General features: G+C 42.0%; 1 long non-coding RNA gene across 1 annotated transcript; it reads right to left on the bottom strand.

Annotated features, from left to right (window-relative positions):
* Positions 1 to 2,096: 2,096 nt before the first annotated feature.
* On the bottom strand, positions 2,097 to 22,415 carry LOC138428176 (uncharacterized). Its single transcript, XR_011252315.1, has 3 exons — positions 21,676 to 22,415; positions 2,455 to 2,690; positions 2,097 to 2,225 (listed from the first exon to the last, which is right to left on the bottom strand). It is a non-coding gene; the product is annotated as an uncharacterized lncRNA (long non-coding RNA).
* Positions 22,416 to 22,483: the final 68 nt, after the last annotated feature.

Genomic DNA, 22,483 nt, shown 5'->3' with positions numbered 1-22,483 from the left:
TTTTATTTGGCTTGTAAAATTGTAAAGTGTGTGTGTGTGTGTGTGTGTGTGTTTAGTTACAGCTGAACCCAGGTACTCATACCTTTAGGAAACCACTCCATCTCTCAATTATGTGTTCCTCTGTGTTGGTTTCATTCTCAGGCGGCCTGTTCCCTATGATGACCACTGGTATCTCCAGATTTATACCCTACTGGGTTAGCAGTTCTCGCTTTCCTTAGAGATCTAGCAAAAACCCCAGGACTGAATCTCATCAGCCTGACTTGGGCTATCTACTCACTCCTGAGTCAATCAGTCTATTTGAAATGGCCTGATTCACTAGACAGCCTGGAGTTGGAAGCCAGGATAGCCTTACCCTACAGAGTCTCAGAGTAGGACAGAGGTAATTTCTCAAAGGAACATCTAGCAACATTTATGAGACAATGGGGACAGGGAGATATAAAACAAAACAAAAACCTGTCTTCTTCAGGGTTATGACCACATATATCCAAGAGGAAAAAAAGATGGAAAGAGCAAGATGTAAGAAATCGCTGGACTGTTCCTTGCAAGAAATATGAGCAAAAGTGATGTGAACTCTAGTCTTCAGGAGAAAATAATAACAACAATAACATCAGTTAACATTTATGGGGTACTTATTCTAATTTAGGCATTTTACATATGTTATCCTATTTAACCTTTGTAATAAATGTATGAATACTTATATTATGATCTTCACTTTACAGATGAGGAAACAAAGGTTTATAATTAAGTAACTTGCCCAAGTCAATAGATGGCAAAATGGGACCCTGACCTCAGAATTGGTCCTCTTTCCCATGATGCTCTGCTACTCCCCAGGAGCCAGGGGTCATCTGCTCCCATGTTTTGTGTTTCTGAAGCTATAGACTTCCATCATCATTTAATTCCCTCATGACATATCACCCCATGAACAATTTTAAATTAGTTATGAATTCCAAGCTTTTCATACCCAATTGACTCTGACAGAAAAGACTTTACTTGTACGTTTTGTACTTCTCTCTGTCTTTCTCTTGCAGTTAAGTGTCACGCTTAACCTCCAGATGTCCCTAAATCAGAATTAATGAAAGTCTTCACTGTAGAATAAAGATCACAGATTTCTTTAAGCAATAGAACTCTGCATTTCTAGGCAGCTTGGGAAAGAGGTGACTAGCGACCAATTGGTCCAGTAAGTTTGGGGACAGGTTTATAGCTTTCTGCTGATGGGTCTTCCTTTCAGAAGAGGGAAGGCCCACCGTAACAGGTGGGCTGTGTTCTGAGATGCCTCACTGATCACGCAGGATAGTCTGACCTTTTAAGGAGTTATTACACCCAAGGCAGATTATGTTTTTACATTTCCTACTAAACTACATTCCTTTGACTTCCCTTTGGTATTTATTTACCTATCTATGGCTGCCCACCATGGCTTGCAGGATCTTAGTTCCCCAATCAAGGACTGAATCCCAGGCCCACGGCGACCCCGTAGACGGCAGCCTACCAGGCTCCACCGTCCCTGGGATTCTCCAGGCAAGAACACAGGAGTGGGTTCCCATTTCCTTCTCCAATGCATGAAAGTGAAAAGTGAAAGTGAAGTCTCTCAGTCGTGACCCCATGGACTGCAGCCTACTAGGCTCCTCTGTCCATGGGATTTTCCAGGCAAGAGTACTGGAGTGGGTTGCCATTGCCTTCTCTGAACTTTGAATATAAAGAGTTCTTTAAGCATTAAGGTGATAAGCAAATTGACTACAAGAAAGGAAGATGTCAGAGTGTGCTTAACTTTTTACATTTTATCGTTCAATATCCTGGCAAGAATCAGAAGGAAAAGTCAAATTGGATAATTGGAGGAGAGTTAATAAAAAGGGCTGTCCACAATGTGCAGTCAGAGATTATAGAAGGTAACAAATGATGGTGAATTTCCCTGGGGTTCACAACCTCAAGGACCAGTTAGTACCTCTAAGCACAAAGACTAACAATCATGTGATCCTGGGGTGGAGGCCGTATGGAGGGGTGACCTGGCAGGAGCTGTGGCCTCTGGTTAGTTTCAGAGCATCCCTGTGCAGCAGGAAGGAAGCTGAGAGAGTAAGTACCTACTTCCCCTCTCTTCCTACCTGTGGATCTTCCCACTGCCGTTGACCACATCCATCCTGAAGTCAGAAGGCAAAGGAAACTCTTGAAGCAGTTCATATAGTCAGGTCACCTGGCTCCAGGGCTGGATGGAAAACCATGGAGAGTGGATACTGAGGGGCAAGCAGAAGGCAGCCAGGACACGCAGTTAGATTATGGCACTCACATACTGACATGCTTTGTGAATTTCATAAAATATTTCTTAGAACAGGCATCAATATTTACATATAAATATTTGAAATTAACTACTATAATAAGTTACATAACTGTTTATTTTATTTGACAGATGCTTTTCCCAAAGCTTTTAAAACACTTAATAGATACTATTATATTGATACTTACAAAGTGGGGAGTTGTCCAGTTCTTGAACTGGAGAAGAGTAAGGCTTGCCAAATTTTCCAGGATCAATTAATTGGGGAAATAGCTGCCAGTCAGATCTCATAATAGGTCAAATGAAAGCCAGAAAAGATGTTTGGGTATCATTTATATCGAGGTGTTCATTTTGCTGAATACGTTCTCATTTCCTGGCACTGTGTTTTTCTTGCTTACCTTCTGAAAGTTCTTTTCCTTAAGAAAAACTTAGCAATGAAAAGGGAAACACAGTTAGAATTTCATTTTATTAACTGTCATTATGATGTCCAAGTCTATATGATGAAGTAATTTCCATGTTTTGGATAACTTCTGTCTGTGTGGATGCAACCAAACACACTGAAGGTCATTTGGTATAGCAGGTATGTTTACAAATCTTGTGGAAGATTTGTGCGTGCATGCTAAGTCACTTTAGTCATGTTTGATTCTTTGCGACCCCATGGAGCCTGCCAGGCTCCTCTGTCCATGGGATTTCTCAGGCAAGAATACTGGAGTGGGCTGCCATAATCCTGGGGATCTTCCTGACCCAGGGATCGAACCCACATCTCTTGTGTCTCCTGCATTGGCAGGTGGGTTCTTTACCACTAGTACCACCTGGAAGCCCATGTAAGCCTTATTTAAAGCTAAATTAATAATAGTTCATGGCTTCCCTGGCGGCTCAGTGGTAAAGAATCTGCCTGCAATGTGGGAGACCCAGGCTTGATCCCTGGATGGGGAAGATCCCCTGGAGGAGGAAATGGCAACCCACTCCAGTATTCTTGCCTGGAGAATTCCATGGACAGAGGAGTCTGCCAGGCTACAGTCCATGGGGTTGCAAAGAGTTGGACACGACTGAGCAACTGATACTTTCATACATTTCAAAGGTGCTTTTAATAAATTGCAAGATTTTCCATCATTGCCTCAAAGATTTATCAGAAATCAGAACACATTTAGGATTTACTATATCCCCCCAAACCTCCAGATAAACTTTCTGGATAATCTAGAAAATGGTCAGATTGCATCAGAAATCTCTCACGATGCATCATGATACTGTTGTAGGAGAGTCAACAAACCCAAGCCCAGCACCTTTACCCTCTCAGTTACTATTGACATTTGAGACCCTGAGGCCTTCAGAAATTTGAGCCGCAGTTGAAGGCTCCCCTCCGCGTTCACAGTGAGCAACACAATCTGGCCAGCCCACATGTGCCTGCGCCATGCCTGCGCCTGGTGCAAAGCTCAGCCCTCCGCCATCCGCGGCTCAGCCGTTGTGCACATTCTGCAATCGAGTGGCTCTGCTCCCCTTCCCCACATACCAGTGAAGGTGCTCCCAGGACCTCGCTAGCCCAGACTTTCCCCTTGGCCTTTCCCCTCGTATCCAGCATAGGCCCCTCTACCACGCCCTTCACCTCAATGCCCGGGCCCAGCTGTTCACCTCCCCTCCCCACTCCTAAAGTCAGAAGGCAAAGGAAACCCTTGAAGCAGTTCATATAGGTCAGGCCATCTGGCTCCAGGGCCGAATGGAAATTCATGGAGAGTGGGTATTGAGGGGCAGGCAGAAGGGAGCCAGGACATATGGTTACATTTCGGCACTTGCTTATGCATTTCTGCACTATCCACCCCGTTGCTCGTCTGGCCCAGATCTCTTCACCATCATTATGCTCCATGAATCTTGCCCTGATGTTGTCCTGCCCCTTCTATTCTACCCTGAATCCCAGCCATCCACAGCAGCTTTGGGTGTGGTAACAGCATTCTCCTTCCTATCATTCGACTCACACTTGTCATTGGTTACAAAAGTAGATTCAGAATCGTGATTCTGCCAACCGGAAGGCAGCCAAGTCAGGGAGGCAGGGATGAGGTCAGGAGTGAGTGTGGTGATCTAGATGGGTCTCCAGGCTGCCCTGCTGAAATGCTGAAGTTGATGCCCAAGTCCACCCTCGACCTGGGCCCTGCCTGCCCCTCGGCTTCATCTCCCAGCACCTCTTGCTCATAGGGATGCACCTGGGCCCGGGGGCATGGCCCCTGCCAAGACATGCACAGACCCTGCCAGCCCCTCCCTGTGGTTCATCCCCTCTGTGTCTTTGCTCACAATGGCCTGTCTACATTCCTCTTCATTCTCCACATCAATCATTTTTACTCATTTTTAAAAAACTCAACCAAATCAAGGTTTTACCTAAAATATGGTATATTTTTTGCCTACTTCAAAGACAGACTTCCTCTTTATTGAAATGCTGGTTGGAAGGCTCCCATGCTACATGGCCACTAGATGGCAGGGCAGCACCATTCACAGAAAATCAGGCCCCTGTGGCCACAGATGTGCAGTCCACCTGCTCTGAAAGTTGATGAAATTAAACGTCAATATCTCCTTTGTTAAACTTCTCTGGTGGCTCAGACGGTAAACGCATATGCTTGCAATGCGGGAGACCGGGGTTCAGTCCCTGGGTTTGGAAGAGCCCCTGGAGAAGGAAATGGCAACCCACTCCAGTACTCTTGCCTGGAAAATTCCATGGATGGAGGAGCTTCATAGGCTACAGTCCATGGAGTTGCAAAGAGTGGGGCACAACTCAATAAGGGCTTCCCAGGTGGCTCGATGGTAAAGACCACCTGCCAATGCAGGAGGTGCAGGTTCGATCCCTGAGTTGGGAAGATTCCCTGGAGGAGGAAACGACAATCCACTTCAGTATTCTCACGAGGGAAATCCCCTTGGACAGAGGAGCCTGGTGGGCTACAGTCCATGGGGTCACAAAGAATCGCACACGACTGAGCATGCCCGCATCATCTTCTTTGCTAGCACTTGTTTTTCCTGTTATAAAAGAAGCACATGTTTTTAATTGAAAATTTGAACACAGAAAATGACAAAGAATAAAATGAAAATGCTCATTATTCTACCTGTCAGAAATAAACATAGGGTCCAGGTGCTGCTCCTAGAGTAACAGGGGTAAATGTGGACCATTTCCAGTATTCTCTGTAAATACCCCCTGCTCAGAGTTTTCTCTTCCCTCACTCACTATGAGTTTCACCCATACCTAACCATAATCCCAACTCCAACCCAACCTTAACCCCCAAAACACAATCTCCCCTTTAAATGTATAATGGCTATTTTAAAAAATTTGTTAGCACTCTTAGATGAAAAGCTACGTTCACCATTCACAACGTCCACCGTGGAAATCAAATCTTAAGACAACCGCAGCACCAGGTAACAATTGTTGCAAAATTGATAACCTGTCGTTTTTGAATATATATATGCACTGACATCTGAAAAAACGTCACAGAGAAATTAGACTTGGGTGAAACGTCTGTTCAAATCTGTTGCCTGCAGGGCTTGTCTGGTGGTCGGGCGGTCCGGTGGTTAAGAATCCACCTTGCAGTGCAGGGGACGCTAGTTCGATCCCTGGTCTGGGAAGATCTCATACGATGCGGGCCAAGTAGGCCCGAGCACCACAACTCCCGAGCCCGAGGGCCTAGAGCCTGTGGAGCACAGGCTCTCCACACCCAGAGAAGCCTCCGTGATGGGAAGCCCCTGCACCACAGCTAGAAAATAGAGCCCACGTGCAGCAACTAGAGAAAGCCCACACACAGCAACGAACACCCAGCACAGCCAAAAAAAAATCTGTTGCTTATATTTTAAGATTGGACTGTTTAGTTTTTCTTATTATTGAGTTTTGAAAGTTCCTATGCATTTTGGATAGATGTCCTTTGTTGGATATGTTTTTCTCAAATATATATTTTCCCAGCTTTTGTCTTGCCTTTTCATTCTCTGAACTGTATCATTCACAGAGCAAAAGTTTTTAATTTTTATGAATTTCAGCTTATCTATTTTGTATTTAATGGATCACACCTGATGTCATGTCTAGGAACTGTTCGCTGAGCTGCAAGTCATGAAGATTTTTCTTCCATATTTTCCCTGTTTTCTCTAGAAGCTTTAGAGTTCCATGTTTTACATTCAAACATAAGGTAAATTTTCAGTAACTTTTTGTATACAGTGTGAGGTTGGGGTTGGAGTTCTCTCAGTGTCTACAGGTGGGTGTCCAATCATTCCAACATTATTTGTTGAAAATACTATTTTTTCTCCATTAAATTGTGTTTGTAACTTTGCGAAAAGTCAATTGGTCATATTTGAGTGAATCTATTTCTGGGCTTTCTATTCTGTTGCATGATGCCTGTCCCCTCACTAACACCATACTGCCTTGATCACTGAAGTTTCATATTTTAAAGTGAAGTTGTGTGAACCCACCAAATTTCTTCTTCTTTTAAAAATTATTTTAGGTATTTTAGTTCCTAAGTTTCTATAAAAATTTAAAATCAACTTGCGTATATATACTCTGAAAATTCTGCTGATATTCTGAATGGAATTGTGTAAAGTCTGTCATTCAACTTTGGAATGCTGCTGCTACTGCTAAGTCACTTCAGTCACGTCCGACTCTGTGTGACCACATAGACGGCAGCCCACCAGGCTCCCCCGTCCCTGGGATTCTCCAGGCAAGAACACTGGAATGAGTTACCATTTCCCTCTCCAGTGCATGAAAGTGAAAAGTGAAAGTGAAGTCGCTCAGTTGTGTCTGACTCTTAGCAACCGCATGGACTGCAGCCTACCAGACTCCTCCGTCCATGGGATTTTCCAGGCAAGAGTACTGGAGTGGGTTGCTATTGCCTTCTCCGAACTTTGGAATGACTGACATCTTAAATATACTTAATCATCTAATCCATACACCTGACACGTCTCACCATTTAACTATATTTCTTTTACTTTTCCATTAGTGTTTTGTAGATTTCAGCATACAGACACAGCACAGTATTTTGTTAGATCTATACCTATGTTTCATTATTTTGAAATTATTTAAATGGTATTATTTGAATTTTTCTGGTTTCAAGTTAGTGCGATGTTCATATGGACATATGATTCATTTTGTCTATTGACCCTTTATCTGGCAGCATAACTAAGTATTTATAAGTTCTTGGAGCTTATTTCTTTTAAGTTTTTCTTTTTTAATTTCTATGTAGAAAATCAAGTTGTTTGAGAATAGGGGAAGTTTCGTTTCTTCTGTTCCAATCTGTATGCCTTTTGCCTCTTTCTCTTGTCTCATTTTACTGAGTAGATGTAAGTATGATGTGTAACAGGAGAGGTGAGAGCAAATGTTGAACAAGTGATGTCTGTTGCCTAGCAGCAACAATTCCATGGTTTGCAGGTTTAGGGGAGCAGAGAAAGACATGCCTTACATAGGTGCTAAACGGAACACTGCTTTCCTCATGTAGAGAAGAGACAGAGGAAGACCAGCTTCAACAGTTGAGTGTCTGTCCCTCATGGTCAGCAGGGACACAAGAAACCGATGACATAAGAAGATGGTCTGCACACCCCTTCTTGTGCTGCAGCTGAAGGACCCCTTTATCTCTCCTCCAGGAACAGATATAGCAATGGGGTTAGCCAGGTGCTATAGGACACAGACCCATAAACAGAATGAAGAAGTACACGTTAAGTCTAGATCAGGGAAAAATATTCCCAAAGTGATATTCCTAGCTCAGCCCATGAGGGCTCTTTGTCTCTTTGCTAAGAAATATTCCTGAAGGGTTAATAGGGTAGCAGAGATGTGCCTGCAAACGGGTCTCTCTGCTCGGGCTGAACGTGCTTGCAAATGAGGCGTTCTGCCAAAGAGTCTGGACACAGCCTTAAGTTTAATGGTCCCTTGCAAACGAGGGAGCATTCCCTTCTTGTGATAAGAAGGAAAAGAGGGCTTTGGACAGACTCTGCAGTAGACAGGGATTTCACTCCCCTTGCTGTATGATAACATGTATGCACCTGCACTGTACTGAAAAGGCTTATTCATGCAGTCTGGAATTCTGCCTAGGGGGCTTTATAAAAATAAACCGCAATTAGTTTTGCAGTTTTTTTCCCTCCGGCCGGAGTGGTATATTGTCTGTCTCTTGTGTGTCTCGTGTGTTTTGTCTTTGTGTCACTTCGCTCGCAACATCTGGCGCCCAACGTGGGACTCGAGTGAAACCAAAAGGGTGAGTAACCCCGGGGGGATTTTAAATCCATAGCAGGGGAACTTTTGGGAAAATCATGGGGAATTCCTCACCCTAGCAGGGGAACTTTCAGAAAATCATGGGGAATTCCTCATCATCATTACGGACACAATACATGGAGTTAGTCAAAGGACTTCTCCACTCCATAGGCGTTAAAGCCTTGACTCATCGATTGAGTGAGCTCTTTTGCTTGGTGGAGCAATATTGTCATTGGTTTCAATATCAAACTAAGTTACAGTTAAACTTAAAGGAATGGAAAATAATTCAAAAGGAACTGAGAAAGCAACATCAGAAGGGTAATGTGATCCCTTTGAAGTTATGGACTTTGTGTAGTGCTATAACACGGGCTTTGACCTTGCTCTCTACTGATAATGAAACTAAATCTAATGCTTCAAGGAGGGGAGAAATAATTTACGAGGATGTGTCAGACGTTGGTGGGGCTTCTGCATCGCCTCAAGGCAAGGATACAAATGAGCCTCCTCCTGTAAATGGTGAAACATCTGATAGTTCAGAATCAGATTCTGAGGCTTCTTCGGTTTCGTCAGAGGAGGGCAAAGAGATTAAAGAAATGACCCATCTATTCCAGGAGTGGTGGAAATCCCGTAAGGAGGAGAAAAAAATCTACACCCTCTGCTCCTCCTTGTGCTTCTCTTTTCCCCACTGTGGTTGATCGGCCCGATGTGGGCAGGGAACATTGTCGGTTCTCCTTTCCTTTGTCTATGCCTCATGATGATGACTTCCTGCTCCCCCTGGTGGGTTTATCGATCCTCCACAATTGTTTCCCATCCAGAGACAGCAAAATGACAATGTGATAAATGTTCAATACACTCCTTTGGAATATAATTTTTAAAGCTCTTAAAGCTGCAGTAGCGCAGTACGGTCCTCAATCTCCCTTTGTTTTGGCTATGCTGGAATCATTGGGGAAAGGCAAATTAATCATTCCGTTAGACTGGGAATCTATTGCCCAAGCTGTCTTGGAGGGTTCTCAAAGGTTGCAACTTCGTAGCTGGTGGGAAGAAGAAGCTAGAAAGCAGGCTTGGATTAATGAGGGACAGAATCCCCCTGGTCCTCTCGAGGACAAGCTAATGGGAGAGGGCCCTTATTGGGCTTTAAGAGAACAGGCTCAGTACTCTGATCAGAACTTACAACAAGTCTGCCAGGTCTTTTTACGAGCATGGTGCCGTGTGGTGCCTACTGGCCACGCCCAGCCCTCCTTTGTTAAAACAATGCAAGGTCCCAGTGAGCCATATACTGATTTTCTAGCAAGATTGAGGGTAACTGTGGAACGGGCTGTAGGGAGGGATGAGATTTCAGAGATATTATTACAAACTTAAGCATTTGAAAATGCAAACCCTAAATGCAAGCGTATACTGGGACCATTAAAGGGACAGGGTGCATCTATAGCTGAATATATCAGAGCCTGCTCGGGAGTAGGAGGATCTGAACATCAGGCTAATGTCTTTGCTACAGCCTTGGCCAAAGCTATGAGACCACAAAAGGGAGGTAACTGCTTCCATTGTGAAAAACCTAGTCATATGAAAAGAGAGTGTCAGAAATTGAAAGCTGATCAAGGTGCAATTCCTAGAGACAGATCTCTTGCTGGGAAGAATAAGACTCCTCCTAGACTTTGCCGTCGGTGCAGGAAGGGGTTTCATTGGACTAACGAATGCAGATCTAAAACAGACAAAATGGGCAACCCGATACCGGGAAACTATCCTGCGGGCCTAAGTCCTTGGGGCCCAGGAACAATACCGGGGACTTCTCCTCCTTGCCCTCCTGCCATCCCACCTGCCCCAACCCTGTTCCCTCCCAGCAACCGTTACGAGTTGATGCCCCATTAAAAGGACCTCAGATGATGATTTCGGACTTATGGTCTGCTACTTCAGGGAATGCTGCTGCTGATTTGCCACTAGCTGATAATGTTCTTTTGTCACCAGGGGGAGGCATTTATAAATTAAAAACAAATGTATTTGGACCACTGCCTAAAGGCACTTTTGGCTTGATATTAAGCCGTAACAGCGTGGCTTTGAGAGGTTTAACCATAATTCCTGGGGTAATAGACTCTGACTATGTTGGGAAAATTTTAATTATGGTCTCTACTTCTACCACGCTTTCATTGTTAGCTGGGGAACATATTGCTCAAATACTTCTCCTACCTTATCACTCCTTTTTGGCTCTTCCTAATGAACGAACAGGAGGATTTGGAAGTACTGGGCGACATATACTTTGGGAAATGCTTATCAAAGATTCTCGCCCTGTTCTCTCCTTGATTATACAAGGAAACAACTTTGAGTGACTAGTAGACACAGGGGCGGATGTTTCAGTCATTTCTTCTCAACAATGGCCCCAAGATTGGGAAAAAGAAAAAAGCCCTTTAATGCTGACAGGATTGGGCTCCATTGCAGATGTCTGGAAGAGTACCCATCCCTTGCAATGCCAATTCCATAATGGAAGATAAGTGTTTGTTCCCTTTTATATTGTAAATATACCTATTAATATATGGGGAAGAGATCTTCTGTCTCCTTTGGGGGCTTCTGTAACCATTCCATTGGAAAACTAGTAGCCACTGCTCAAATTCCTCGAGCACTCCCATTAACATGGTTAACTAATATTCCAAAATGGGTTGAGCAGTGGCCATTACTACAAATGAAGCTCGAGGCGTTAGAACAATTAGTACAAGAACAACTCCAACTTGGTCATATAGAGCCCTCTACCTCCCCCTGGAATTCTCCTGTTTTTGTTATAAAAAAGAAATCTGGAAAATGGAGAATGTTAACTGATTCATGAGAAGTTAACAAATGTATTGAACCTATGGGAGCATTACAATTGGGACTCCCCTCTCCAGCTCTTATTCCTCAGAATTGGTCCTTAATAGTGCTAGATCTTAAAGACTGTTTTGTTTGTTTTTTTTTTTACCATTCCCCTACAATTGCAAGATAGAGATAAATTTGCTTTTACAGTTCCTGTTCTTAATCATGCTCAGCCTGTTAAGCATTATCAATGGACAGTCTTACCACAAGGAATGATAAATAGTCCTACCTTATGCCAAGAATTCGTAGCTCGCTCTTTACAATCCCTCCATCGAGTATACCCCAATTATATTCTATATCATTATATGGATGATCTCCTATTAGCAGCTCCTAATATTGCGGAACGTGATGAATTCTTTTTAAAAGTACAGGAGGCTTTAAGACTATACAATTTGCAAATAGCCCCAGAAAAAATTCAAAAGGACTTTCCTATTTCATATTCAGGGACAATATTGGAACAACATAGAATAAGGCCCCAAAAGTTGCAAATTAGAAGAGACCATCTTAAAACCTTAAATGATTTTCAAAAGTTATTGGGAGATATTAATTGGCTACGCCTAGTACTTGGGATTCCTACTTATCAATTATGACATTTGTTTTCTACTTTAGAAGGAGATACAGCTCTGGATAGCCCCCGGACCTTAACCCCATTGGCTTTACAGGAACTTCAATTTGTTGAGCAACGACTAAATGACGGCTTTTTGACTTACTTACATGCGTCTCAACCTATTTCGTTTATACTATTTCATACCCCTTATTCTCCATCTGGTGTAATTGCTCAAGAAAAAGGATTAATAGAATGGGTTTTCTTACCTAACAGTTTTTCAAAAAAAATTGACTACATATATGGATAAATTAGCCTTCCTTATACAGAAAGGTCACCACCGTATTTTACAACTGTCAGGATGTGAACCACACCAGATTGTTAGTCAGTTAACAACTGCTCAAATATCTTGATGTTTACAATTTAATGAAAACTGGCAAATTTCTCTTGCCTCATATCCTGGTTCATTTTCTAATCATTATCCATCGTCTAAATTGATTGATTTTCTCCAGACTAATGCTATGATATCTCATTCCCCAATTTCAGATGTTCCAGTTAAGGGACCCACTATTTTTACAGATGCAAATCAAAATACTGCTGGATATTGGACCCCGGAAAGTTCCAAGGTTCTCCCCCACTCATTTTCTTCTGTACAGCCTGCTGAATTGTGGGCTACCTATTTAGTTTTGCAAGATTTTCCCCAACTTCCTATTAACATTGTTTCAGATTCTCGATATGCTGTTCTCTCTTGCCTACAGCTTCCCCATGTCTCCCTTCCACTGACCCTTAAAACAGTTATTGATAAATTGTTTTACCAAGTACAACAATTGCTCTTGCAGCATTCAGAGTTAATTTTCTTTACTCACATCCATGTCCATTCTGCCCTTCCTGGACCCTTATCATTCGGAAATGCTACAATTGATGCCTTACTTTATCCTATAGAAGCAGCAAAACAAGAACATCTCTTACAGCATACCAACTCCAAAGGGTTACAAAAATCTCATGCTATTACTCGAAAACAAGCTCAAAATATTGTTCGTTCTTGTTCCATATGTGCACCCTTTGCTTTGCCATTTACCTCACCAGGTGTCAACATGAGAGGACGACAAGCAAATCAGATATGGCAAATGGATGTAATTTACATTTCTTCTTTCGGATAACAAAAATGTGTGCGTCATACCATAGATACCTGCACACATTTTCAATGGGCAACTGCATTACATTCTGAAAAGGCTGATGCTGTTATTACTCATTTGTTATCTTGTTTTGCAGTTATGGGATTACCAATTGAATTGAAAACTGATAATGCACCTGCCTACCAATCCGCAAAATTAGCTCACTTTTTATCTCAATACCATATAACTCATACTTTTGGTATTCCTTATAACAGTCAAGGGCAAGCTATCATTGAAAGAGCTAATCATACCTTGCATGATTATCTTGAAAAAATAAAAAAGGGGGAACAAGAGAGATTTATGAAACCTAAAGACATTCTGAATAAAACCTTACTTACCCTAAATTTTTTGAATGTTTGGAGCAAGGGAAATCTATCAGCAGCAGAGTTGCATTTTCAAGGGAAAGAAGAGGATAAGAAGATCTTGAATACGCCTATTTGGCATAAAGATAAAGATAAAGGTTGGATCCCAGCATCATTAACATATTTGGGACGAGGGTATGCTTTCATTTCTGTTAATAATTACAGGTTTTGGACCCCAGCAAGATTGATCAAAATCAACAATGGCTGATCCCTTTGTTCAAAAATTCAAAGAGCTTACTATGCAGAGAAGCTTTACTTTCCGTACAAGGGAAGCAACACCTCCTACGTGGGGTCAAATGAAGAGGTTGACCGGGGGAAGCATAGAAGACGTTAATGAAGGCAGGGCAACCTCTGAATTCTACCAATCTTTTGCTTGCCATGATGGCGATAATGACATGTCAGGTAATCGGTGTATCGGCAAGTAATCATACATATTGGGCATATATACCTAATCCCCCATTAGTAAGAGCAGTTTCCTGGGGGGAACCAGAAATGCAGGTATGTACTAATGAGACTGCCTTCTTTCCCCTGCCAGCTTGCAGGGGAATAGAACAACTATCTCATCATAAACAACAATATAATATTAGTAATTTGACCATTGCAGTGGAAGGTATTCCTTTGTGTATAGGAGGACATCCCTTTTGTCTGTCCACCAAGGAACATTCTCATCATTCATATAATACATGGGGGGGGGTTAAAGTATAATAATTACCATTTTGCTACTTTTACTGTGCTTGTTTCCACCAGGGGATTTAACACCTCGACAGAACCGATAGATATTCATAATGGAAAACACATGTCACTATGTCCTGTTAACTTTTTTGTTCCTTCTCTAGAATCTTTGGAGTGGGAACGGTGCCAAGGTCATCAACCCTTTAAAGTCATGAATTATTCTGGGGCCATCATTGTAGATTGCAGTCCAGATCATGGGCAATTCTTAGAAAAATGGTCAAATAAGTCTCTTAGGTGGCATCGTGCAAATAGCACTTTGATGGTAATGGTAATGAAACAGTTAAATGGCAGCAATTTGCACTTGTCCCTCCTCAATTACAATTGCAAGGATATCCGCACATTCAAGGAGATATTTGGAAACTATGGGCAGTTTCTGGTAATCTCACTATCTGGTCAGGAAACTATACTTTGGACAGCGGTGACTCTTCGGGGCCATTCCATGTTAATTTACATGTTAATAAATCTTATTCCGCAATGGCATGTGTAAAATATCCTTTTGCATTGTTATATGGGAATTGGACCTGGAATGATACTGTGGGGTCTGTGTCATGTGACTGTTGTAATCTAACTCAATCTGTAAATCAGTCTTGGTGGGAAGAATTTGAAAGACAAGCCTTTAACTCCAATTTCTCGCTAGTAATTGTTAAAGCTCGGACAGAAGTATGGTTGCCTATAAATCTGACTCGGCCGTGGTCAGATTCTTTTGCTGTTTCTCATCTGGTAACCGCTATACAGACTTTGCTACATTGATCTCAACGTATGCTTGGTGTGGTCATTGCTTCGATTCTAGCAGTTGCATCAGTAATTGCAACAGCAGTGGTAGCAGGTCTTGCGTTACACCAAGGAATTCAAACAGTTGATTTTGTTCGGGACTGGCATAAAGATTCTCATTTGTTATGGCAACAACAGCGAGATTTGGATGCACAACTTGTTACCGATGTGCTCAAACTTCAACACACCATTTCCTGGCTTGGAGATCAATTGGCTGTTTTATCTACACGAAGTGTGTTGAAATGTGATTGGAATTCTTCTCAATTTTGTATAACACCTGTACCATTTAATGTGAGTGAAGGATGGGATAAAGTAAAACGATCCTTGACTGGGCATCAAAATCTCACTACGGAGATTATGGACCTGGAACGACAAATTTTGTCTACTTTTAGCAGGACTTTACCTGACATTACGGGGTCTGATTTGCTGAAAAGTCTTCAAGAGGGAATGAATAACTTAAATCCATTAGGGCATGTATCCTCACTAATTGGGATTACCTTTGGGAACACTGTGTTTATATTACTTTTATGTTGTGTTGCTTTTCTAGTCTTCCGGCGGTGGTGGAAAGAGAAACAACTAAAGCATGAAGCAGAGAAGATCCAGACCATGCTACAATTTATAAAAGCAAATAAAAAAGGGGGAGATGAAGGGTTAATAGGGTAGCAGAGATGTGCCTGCAAACGGGTCTCTCTGCTCGGGCTGCACGTGCTTGCAAATGAGGCGTTCTGCCAAAGAGTCTGGACACAGCCTTAAGTTTAATGGTCCCTTGCAAACGAGGGAGCATTCCCTTCTTGTGATAAGAAGGAAAAGAGGGCTTTGGACAGACTCTGCAGTAGACAGGGATTTCACTCCCCTTGCTGTATGATAACATGTATGCACCTGCACTGTACTGAAAAGGCTTATTCATGCAGTCTGGAATTCTGCCTAAAGGGCTTTATAATAATAAACCACAAATTGTTTGTGCAGTTCTGTTCCTCCAGCCAGAGTGTGTATTGTCTGTCTCTTGTGTGTCTCGTGTGTTTTGTCTTTGTGTCATTTCGCTCGCAACATATTCCAGACCCAAGGTCACTCTTATGCAACTGCAAGGGGCAAGAAGCTGCACTTGACTGCCTTTCCCAACAAGTCGTAAGGGGAAAGCATTCAGTCATTCACTATTTAAGTACGATGTTAGCTCTAGGCTTTTTAATGGATGCACTTCATCACATTAAAAAGTTGATCTTGTACCACACATCTTCCAACTTTGGTTAAATTGTTTATTAGATTCCATAGCTTATTTTTGTGAATTCTTTGGGATTTTCCTTTTTTAATTAATTTTTAATGGAGTATAGTTAACTTTCAACAACACAAGAGAAGACTCTACACATGGACATCACCAGATGGTCAACACCAAAATCAGATTGATTATATTCTTTGCAGCCAAAGATGGAGAAGCTCTATACAGTCAACAAAAACAAGACCGGGAGCTGACTGTGGCTCAGATCATGAACTCCTTATTACCAAACTCAGACTCAAATTGAAGAAAGTAGGGAAAACTGCTAGACCATTCAGGTATGACCTAAATCAAATCCCTTATGATTATACAGTGGAAGTGAGAAATAGATTTAAGGGCCTAGATCTGATAGATAGAGTGCCTGATGAACTATGGAATGAGGTTCGTGACATTGTACAGGAGACAGGGATCAAGACCATCCCCATGGAAAAGAAATGCAAAAAAGCAAAATGGCTGTCTGGGGAGGCCTTACAAATAGCTGTGAAAAGAAGAGAGGTGAAAGGCAAAGGAGAAAAGGAAAGATATAAACATCTGAATGCAGAGTTCCAAAGAATAGCAAGAAGAGATAAGAAAGCCTTCTTCAGCGATCAATGCAAAGAAATAGAGGAAAACAACAGAATGGGAAAGACTAGAGATCTCTTCAAGAAAATTAGAGATACCAAGTGAATATTTCATGCAAAGATGGGCTCGATAAAGGACAGAAATGGTCTGGACCTAACAGAAGCAGAAGATATTAAGAAGAGGTGGCAAGAATACACAGAAGAACTGTACAAAAAAGATTTTCACGACCCAGATAATCATAATGATGTGATCACTCATCTAGAGCCAGACATCTTGGAATGTGAAGTCAAGTGGGCCTTAGAAAGCATCACTATGAACAAAGCTAGTGGAGGTGATGGAATTCCAGGTGAGCTGTTTCAAATCCTGAAAGATGATGCTGTGAAAGTGTTGCACTCAATATGCCAGCAAGTCTGGAAAACTCAGCAGTGGCCACAGGACTGGAAAAGGTCAGTTTTCATTCCAATTCCAAAGAAAGGCAATGCCAAAGAATGCTCAAACTCCCACACAATTGCAGTCATCTCACACGCTAGTAAAGTAATGTTCAAAATTCTCCAAGCCAGGCTTCAGCAATATGTGAACCGTGAACTCCCTGATGTTCAAGCTGGTTTTAGAAAAGGCAGAGGAACCAGAGATCAAATTGCCAACATCTGCTGGATCATGGAAAAAGCAAGAGAGTTCCAGAAAAACATCTATTTCTGCTTTATTGACTATGCCAAAGCCTTTGACTGTGTGGATCACAATAAGCGGTGGAAAATTCTGAAAGAGATGGGAATACCAGACCACCAGACCTGCCTCTTGAGAAATCTGTATGCAGGTCAGGAAGCAGGAGTTAGAACTGGACATGGAACAACAGACTGGTTCCAAATAGAAAAGGAGTACGTCAAGGCTGTATATTGTCACCCTCTTATTTAACTTATATGCAGAGTACATCATGAGAAACACTGGACTAGAAGAAACACAAGCTGGAATCAAGATTGCCAGGAGAAATATCAATAACCTCAGATATGCAGATGACACCATCCTTATGGCAGAAAGTGAAGAGGAGCTAATTACTAACCTCCATGAACCACCCCCTCCAGAGCAGAGAGGAGATGAGATGCTTTGAAGGTTGGGAAACAGTTCTTCCCCCAGGGCACAAGGCAGAGGAATTAGACTTTCTTAGCTTGAGTGCTGAGGAATTGATGCTTTTGAACTGTGGTGTTGGAGAAGACTCTTGAGAGTCCCTTGGACTGCAAGGAAATCCAACCAGTCCATTCTGAAGGAGATCAGCCCTGGGATTTCTTTGGAAGGAATGATGCTAAAGCTGAAACACCAGTACTTTGGCCACCTCATGCGAAGAGTTGACTCATTGGAAAAGACTCTGATGCTGGGAGGGATTGGGGGCAGGAGGAACAGGGGACGACCGAAGATGAGATGGCTGGATGGCATCACGGACTCGATGGATGTGAGTCTGAGTGAACTCCAGGAGATGGTGATGGACAGGGAGGCCTGGCATGCTGCGATTCATGGGGTTGCAAAGAGTCAGACACGACTGAGAGACTGAACTGAACTGAACTGATAGTTAACTTACAATGTTGTGTTAATTTCTGCTGTACAGCAAAGTGAATCAGTAATTTGTTGTTTCGTTGCTAAGTCATGTCCAACTGTTTTATGACTCCATGGACTGTAGTCTTCCAGGATCTCTGTCTGTGGGGGAGAAAATACTGGAATGGGTTGCCATTTTCTTCTCCAGAGGATCTTCCTGATCCAGGAATCGAGTCTGTACCTGCACTGGCAGGCATATTCTTTACCCCTAGCACCACATGGGAAGGCCAAAGCTTTGCGTTGCCCCCTCTGAGGTTCGAACTCAGGACCTTCAGATTATGAGACTGACACGCTGCAGGCAACTTAATGGTAGAGAAACAAATCCTCTTCTCCCATATTTGTCAAATCAAAGGAAAACATTCATGAAATCAAAACAATAACCTTTGTGTTTGCCATTCTTCTTTGTAATATTACAAGTGATTTTTCAAAAAATCCTTTACATAATGAGCAAATATGTACATATTGTAAATTCATAAAGATTACATAATACATTTGAAAGAAACTAAAAGTCGCTGCTGACCCTTTGCAACTCCATGGACTGAATTCTCTAGGCCAGAACACTGGAGTGGGTAGCCTTTCCCTTCTCCAGGGGATCTTCCCAACCCAGGGATCAAACCCAGGTCTTGCACATTGCAGGCAGGTTCTTTACCAGCTGAGCCACAAGGGAAGCCCAAGAATACTGGAGTGGGTAGCCTATCCCTTCTCCAGTGGACCTTCCTGACCCAGGAATTAAACTGGGGTTTCCCGCATTGTAGGCAGATTCTTTACCAACTGAGCTATCAGGGAAGCCCCTATGAATATATGTATAATATATAAAATTATATATTATATGTATAATGTATAAAATTGTATATTATATAATATATAATTAATATAATATATAATATATAAATATATTATGTTATAAATATATTTACTATATTATATTATAATATTAATATAAATTATAAAATATATTTATATATTATATAATTAAAATTATATAAATAATAAATAAATGATTATATAAATTGTTATATATATTTATATTCATACCATCTGAGCCACTGGGGAAGCTATAATATAATATATATTATATGATATTATTTATATTATAAATACATATATTATATGATATATATTTATATATTTTTTATAATATAATATATATTATATGATATTATTTATATTATAAATATATATATAATATATATTATGATATATATTTATATATTTATTTATATGAATATATATTATAAATATATAATATATGATATATTTATATACTTATATTTATTTATATATCTATATATTAATGTATATATTTAATTTATATTTATTTATATATTAATATATTTATATTTATTTATAGATAATATATTATTATATTATATAATAGTATATTATAACACATAATATATGAATATATTATATATAATATAAAATATAATACATTATTACATATGATTAATATAATATATATCATATATATAACATATAAAATTATATATTTTACATATATTCATGGGGCTTCCCTATAATATAAAATTATATATTATACATTTATATATTATACATATAATATATAATTTTATATATTATACATATAATTTTATACATTATATAAAGGAAAATCCTTTATATAATGAGCAAATGTAAACACATATATTATAAATTCATAAACATTACAAACACACTTAAGAACAAAAGATACGTTTTATAGGTACATTTGTTTTTTGAAATGTAAACAAAAACACTGTCCATATTAAGGTAAAACACGAAAATATTATTTAAAACAATTTCAAAAAAACACAAGAATTTGTGGGCTGGTTGGTTTGTTTTGTTTTCACACAGTTCCCTCCTATGCTTGAAACCAAAAGAATGTTGGGACAATTACCATTTCTAAAATAGCACAAAACAGAGCCATAACATGGTAGCCTACCATAAGCATCTTGAAAATTGCAAACATTGGTTTTATCTTCCTAAATCATCAGGAGGAGGAAACGGTAATTTGGGGACACAGGAAGAAAACAAAGTCATATCACAATACTAGGGAAAAAAACCCCACAATTTGGCAAGTGGTGGTGATAACTTCTACTTCAGTTGTGGTGTGAAAGGCCATGCCTGGGAGAGAACAATTGTCACACAAAGGCCTCCAGCATATCTCCCGATGCTGGAAAGATTTCTCTATCTATCCTAGTACTGAGGACCCACAAAGGCAATGAGGATACAGGCTGACAAACAGTCAGATACCTGAGAAAGCAGTCTCAGGTCCTCTGGCTGTTAGGGGAAACACAGATTGAAACTGCCCACCCTAGCCAGACATAACAGTAACCATTTGCATGAGTGATTTATGACAGGAGATCCTGGTAAGGAATATGCAACTAACAAGCCACCACCAAGAGGAATAATTCAGGAAAGGTCAAAAGGAGACAGGAGACACCAGTCCGCCTGTCCTACCAACCTCCCAGAAACCTTCTGACTAGACTCTATTGTGCCTGAGAGATGTGCATGCCACCAGAAAGGACCCTGAGTCAGAATGATTGGCCAGAGACAACCCGAAACTAATCTCATCACCGTAAAACCTGAGACTGTGAACCACAAGGCAGAGCGATCCTCCTGGGTTCCCTCACCCTCCCGCCTTCCACCCGGGCACCCCTTTCCAGTAAAGTCTCTCGCTTGGTCAGCACGTGTGTCTCCTTGGACAATTCATTTCCAAGTGTTAGACAAGAGCCCAGTCTGGGCCCTGGAGGGCAAACTCCCTTCCTGCAACATGTCCAGGTGACCCTTGCTCCTGATGAGCTGCAAACCCCAACCTGCCAAAGCAGCAGGTTTTCTCAGACTCCTGCTCCTCCTGGTGTCACGGTCCCCAGGGGCCCATGATACACTTCCTGGCTTACTGAGGGCGACCCAGTTCCCAGGCAGCATGCTCTTCACGCTGCCTGTCTTCAGACATGAACTGGCTGGACCAGGGCTCTGTGATCTGGCTCTTCCTAGGTAGAGGTAAAGGGCTGAGTCCTTGAGGAGGAAAAGAGTGGTTTGACCGTGGGCTTCTGTCTTATGCCACCAATCTTGTGACTTTATTAAATTAACATTTGTTAAGTGGAGTATAGGGCTTTCCGGGTAGCTCAAAAGGTAAAGAATGTCCACATTGTGGGAGATGACTGGGTTGGGAAGATCCCCTGGAGAAGGGCATGGCAATCCACTCCAGTATTCCTTCCTGGAGAATCCCATGGACAGAGGAGCCTGGTGGGCTATAGTCCATGGGGTTGCAAAGAGTCAGACACGACTGAATGACTAACACACACACACACACACACACACACACACACACACAAGTGGAGTATAGGAGCAGGATGGTGGCAACAGGACCACAAGAGTAATTAAAATAGATAAGCTTATTACTCACGGGTCCTAGAGAAGGTACACTTCGTCTCTCCAGTGGTCTTCAAGTCAAGACAGGGTACAGAGAGGCCGGATGCCTTTATCATAAGGGTCCCTGGGTGGAGTACTTTGGGCTTCCTAAGATAGGGTCCCAGTGATCCATTCAGACCAGAGTTTTGGTAAGCCACAGAAGGTCTATCTAAGGAGGTGCATAAGGCATCCAGGCGCTGGGATGCAGGAGAGACTGTTGATCACAGGAGCTGTTGGTGAAGGCATTTCAGGAACTTATGTTTGCTTGTGACTCTGTAGCGGCTATAGCGGGTGCGTGCTTGTGTGAGGGGGCTGATGTCAGTTTAAGGTCTCTGCAAACCGCTTGGCCAAACAAAATGCACGAGGAGGCAGCAATACTCAGGAGTAGCTTAGTTACATTCTCCATATGTCGACACGGGTTTCCCCGCGGGAGTGAAGGCCGCCAGGCAGCCGTTTTCAGACCCGGCCAGAAGGCGCAGAAGCCCCACCCCGTCCCCGTGGCACGGCTGAGAGTCACCCTGGCGGTGGGTAGCGTATGGCGAAGTCTCTCCAGGGGAGTGCCGGGCTCTGGGATAGCACGGGCCTCTTGTTGCTGAGCTGAGGCCCCTCCAGCTCCTGGCGCGCCCTGATCGCCGAGGGATGCAGGATTTCCATTATGAAAACCCTCCCTCCCAAGAACGGGTTCCGAGGTTGGACGACTGCAGAGGGCTGACTGACCTCACGCGGGACTCGACTTCCGGGGCTCCTTGGCGGGATGAGGAGCTCTAGGAGTGCCCGGGGTCTCCGGTTGGGGCCCCTGCAGC

This window comes from Ovis canadensis, chromosome 23 (assembly GCF_042477335.2).
Source record: "Ovis canadensis isolate MfBH-ARS-UI-01 breed Bighorn chromosome 23, ARS-UI_OviCan_v2, whole genome shotgun sequence".
NCBI lineage: Eukaryota > Metazoa > Chordata > Mammalia > Artiodactyla > Bovidae > Ovis > Ovis canadensis.
This window is presented reverse-complemented; position numbering and strand designations above follow the sequence as displayed.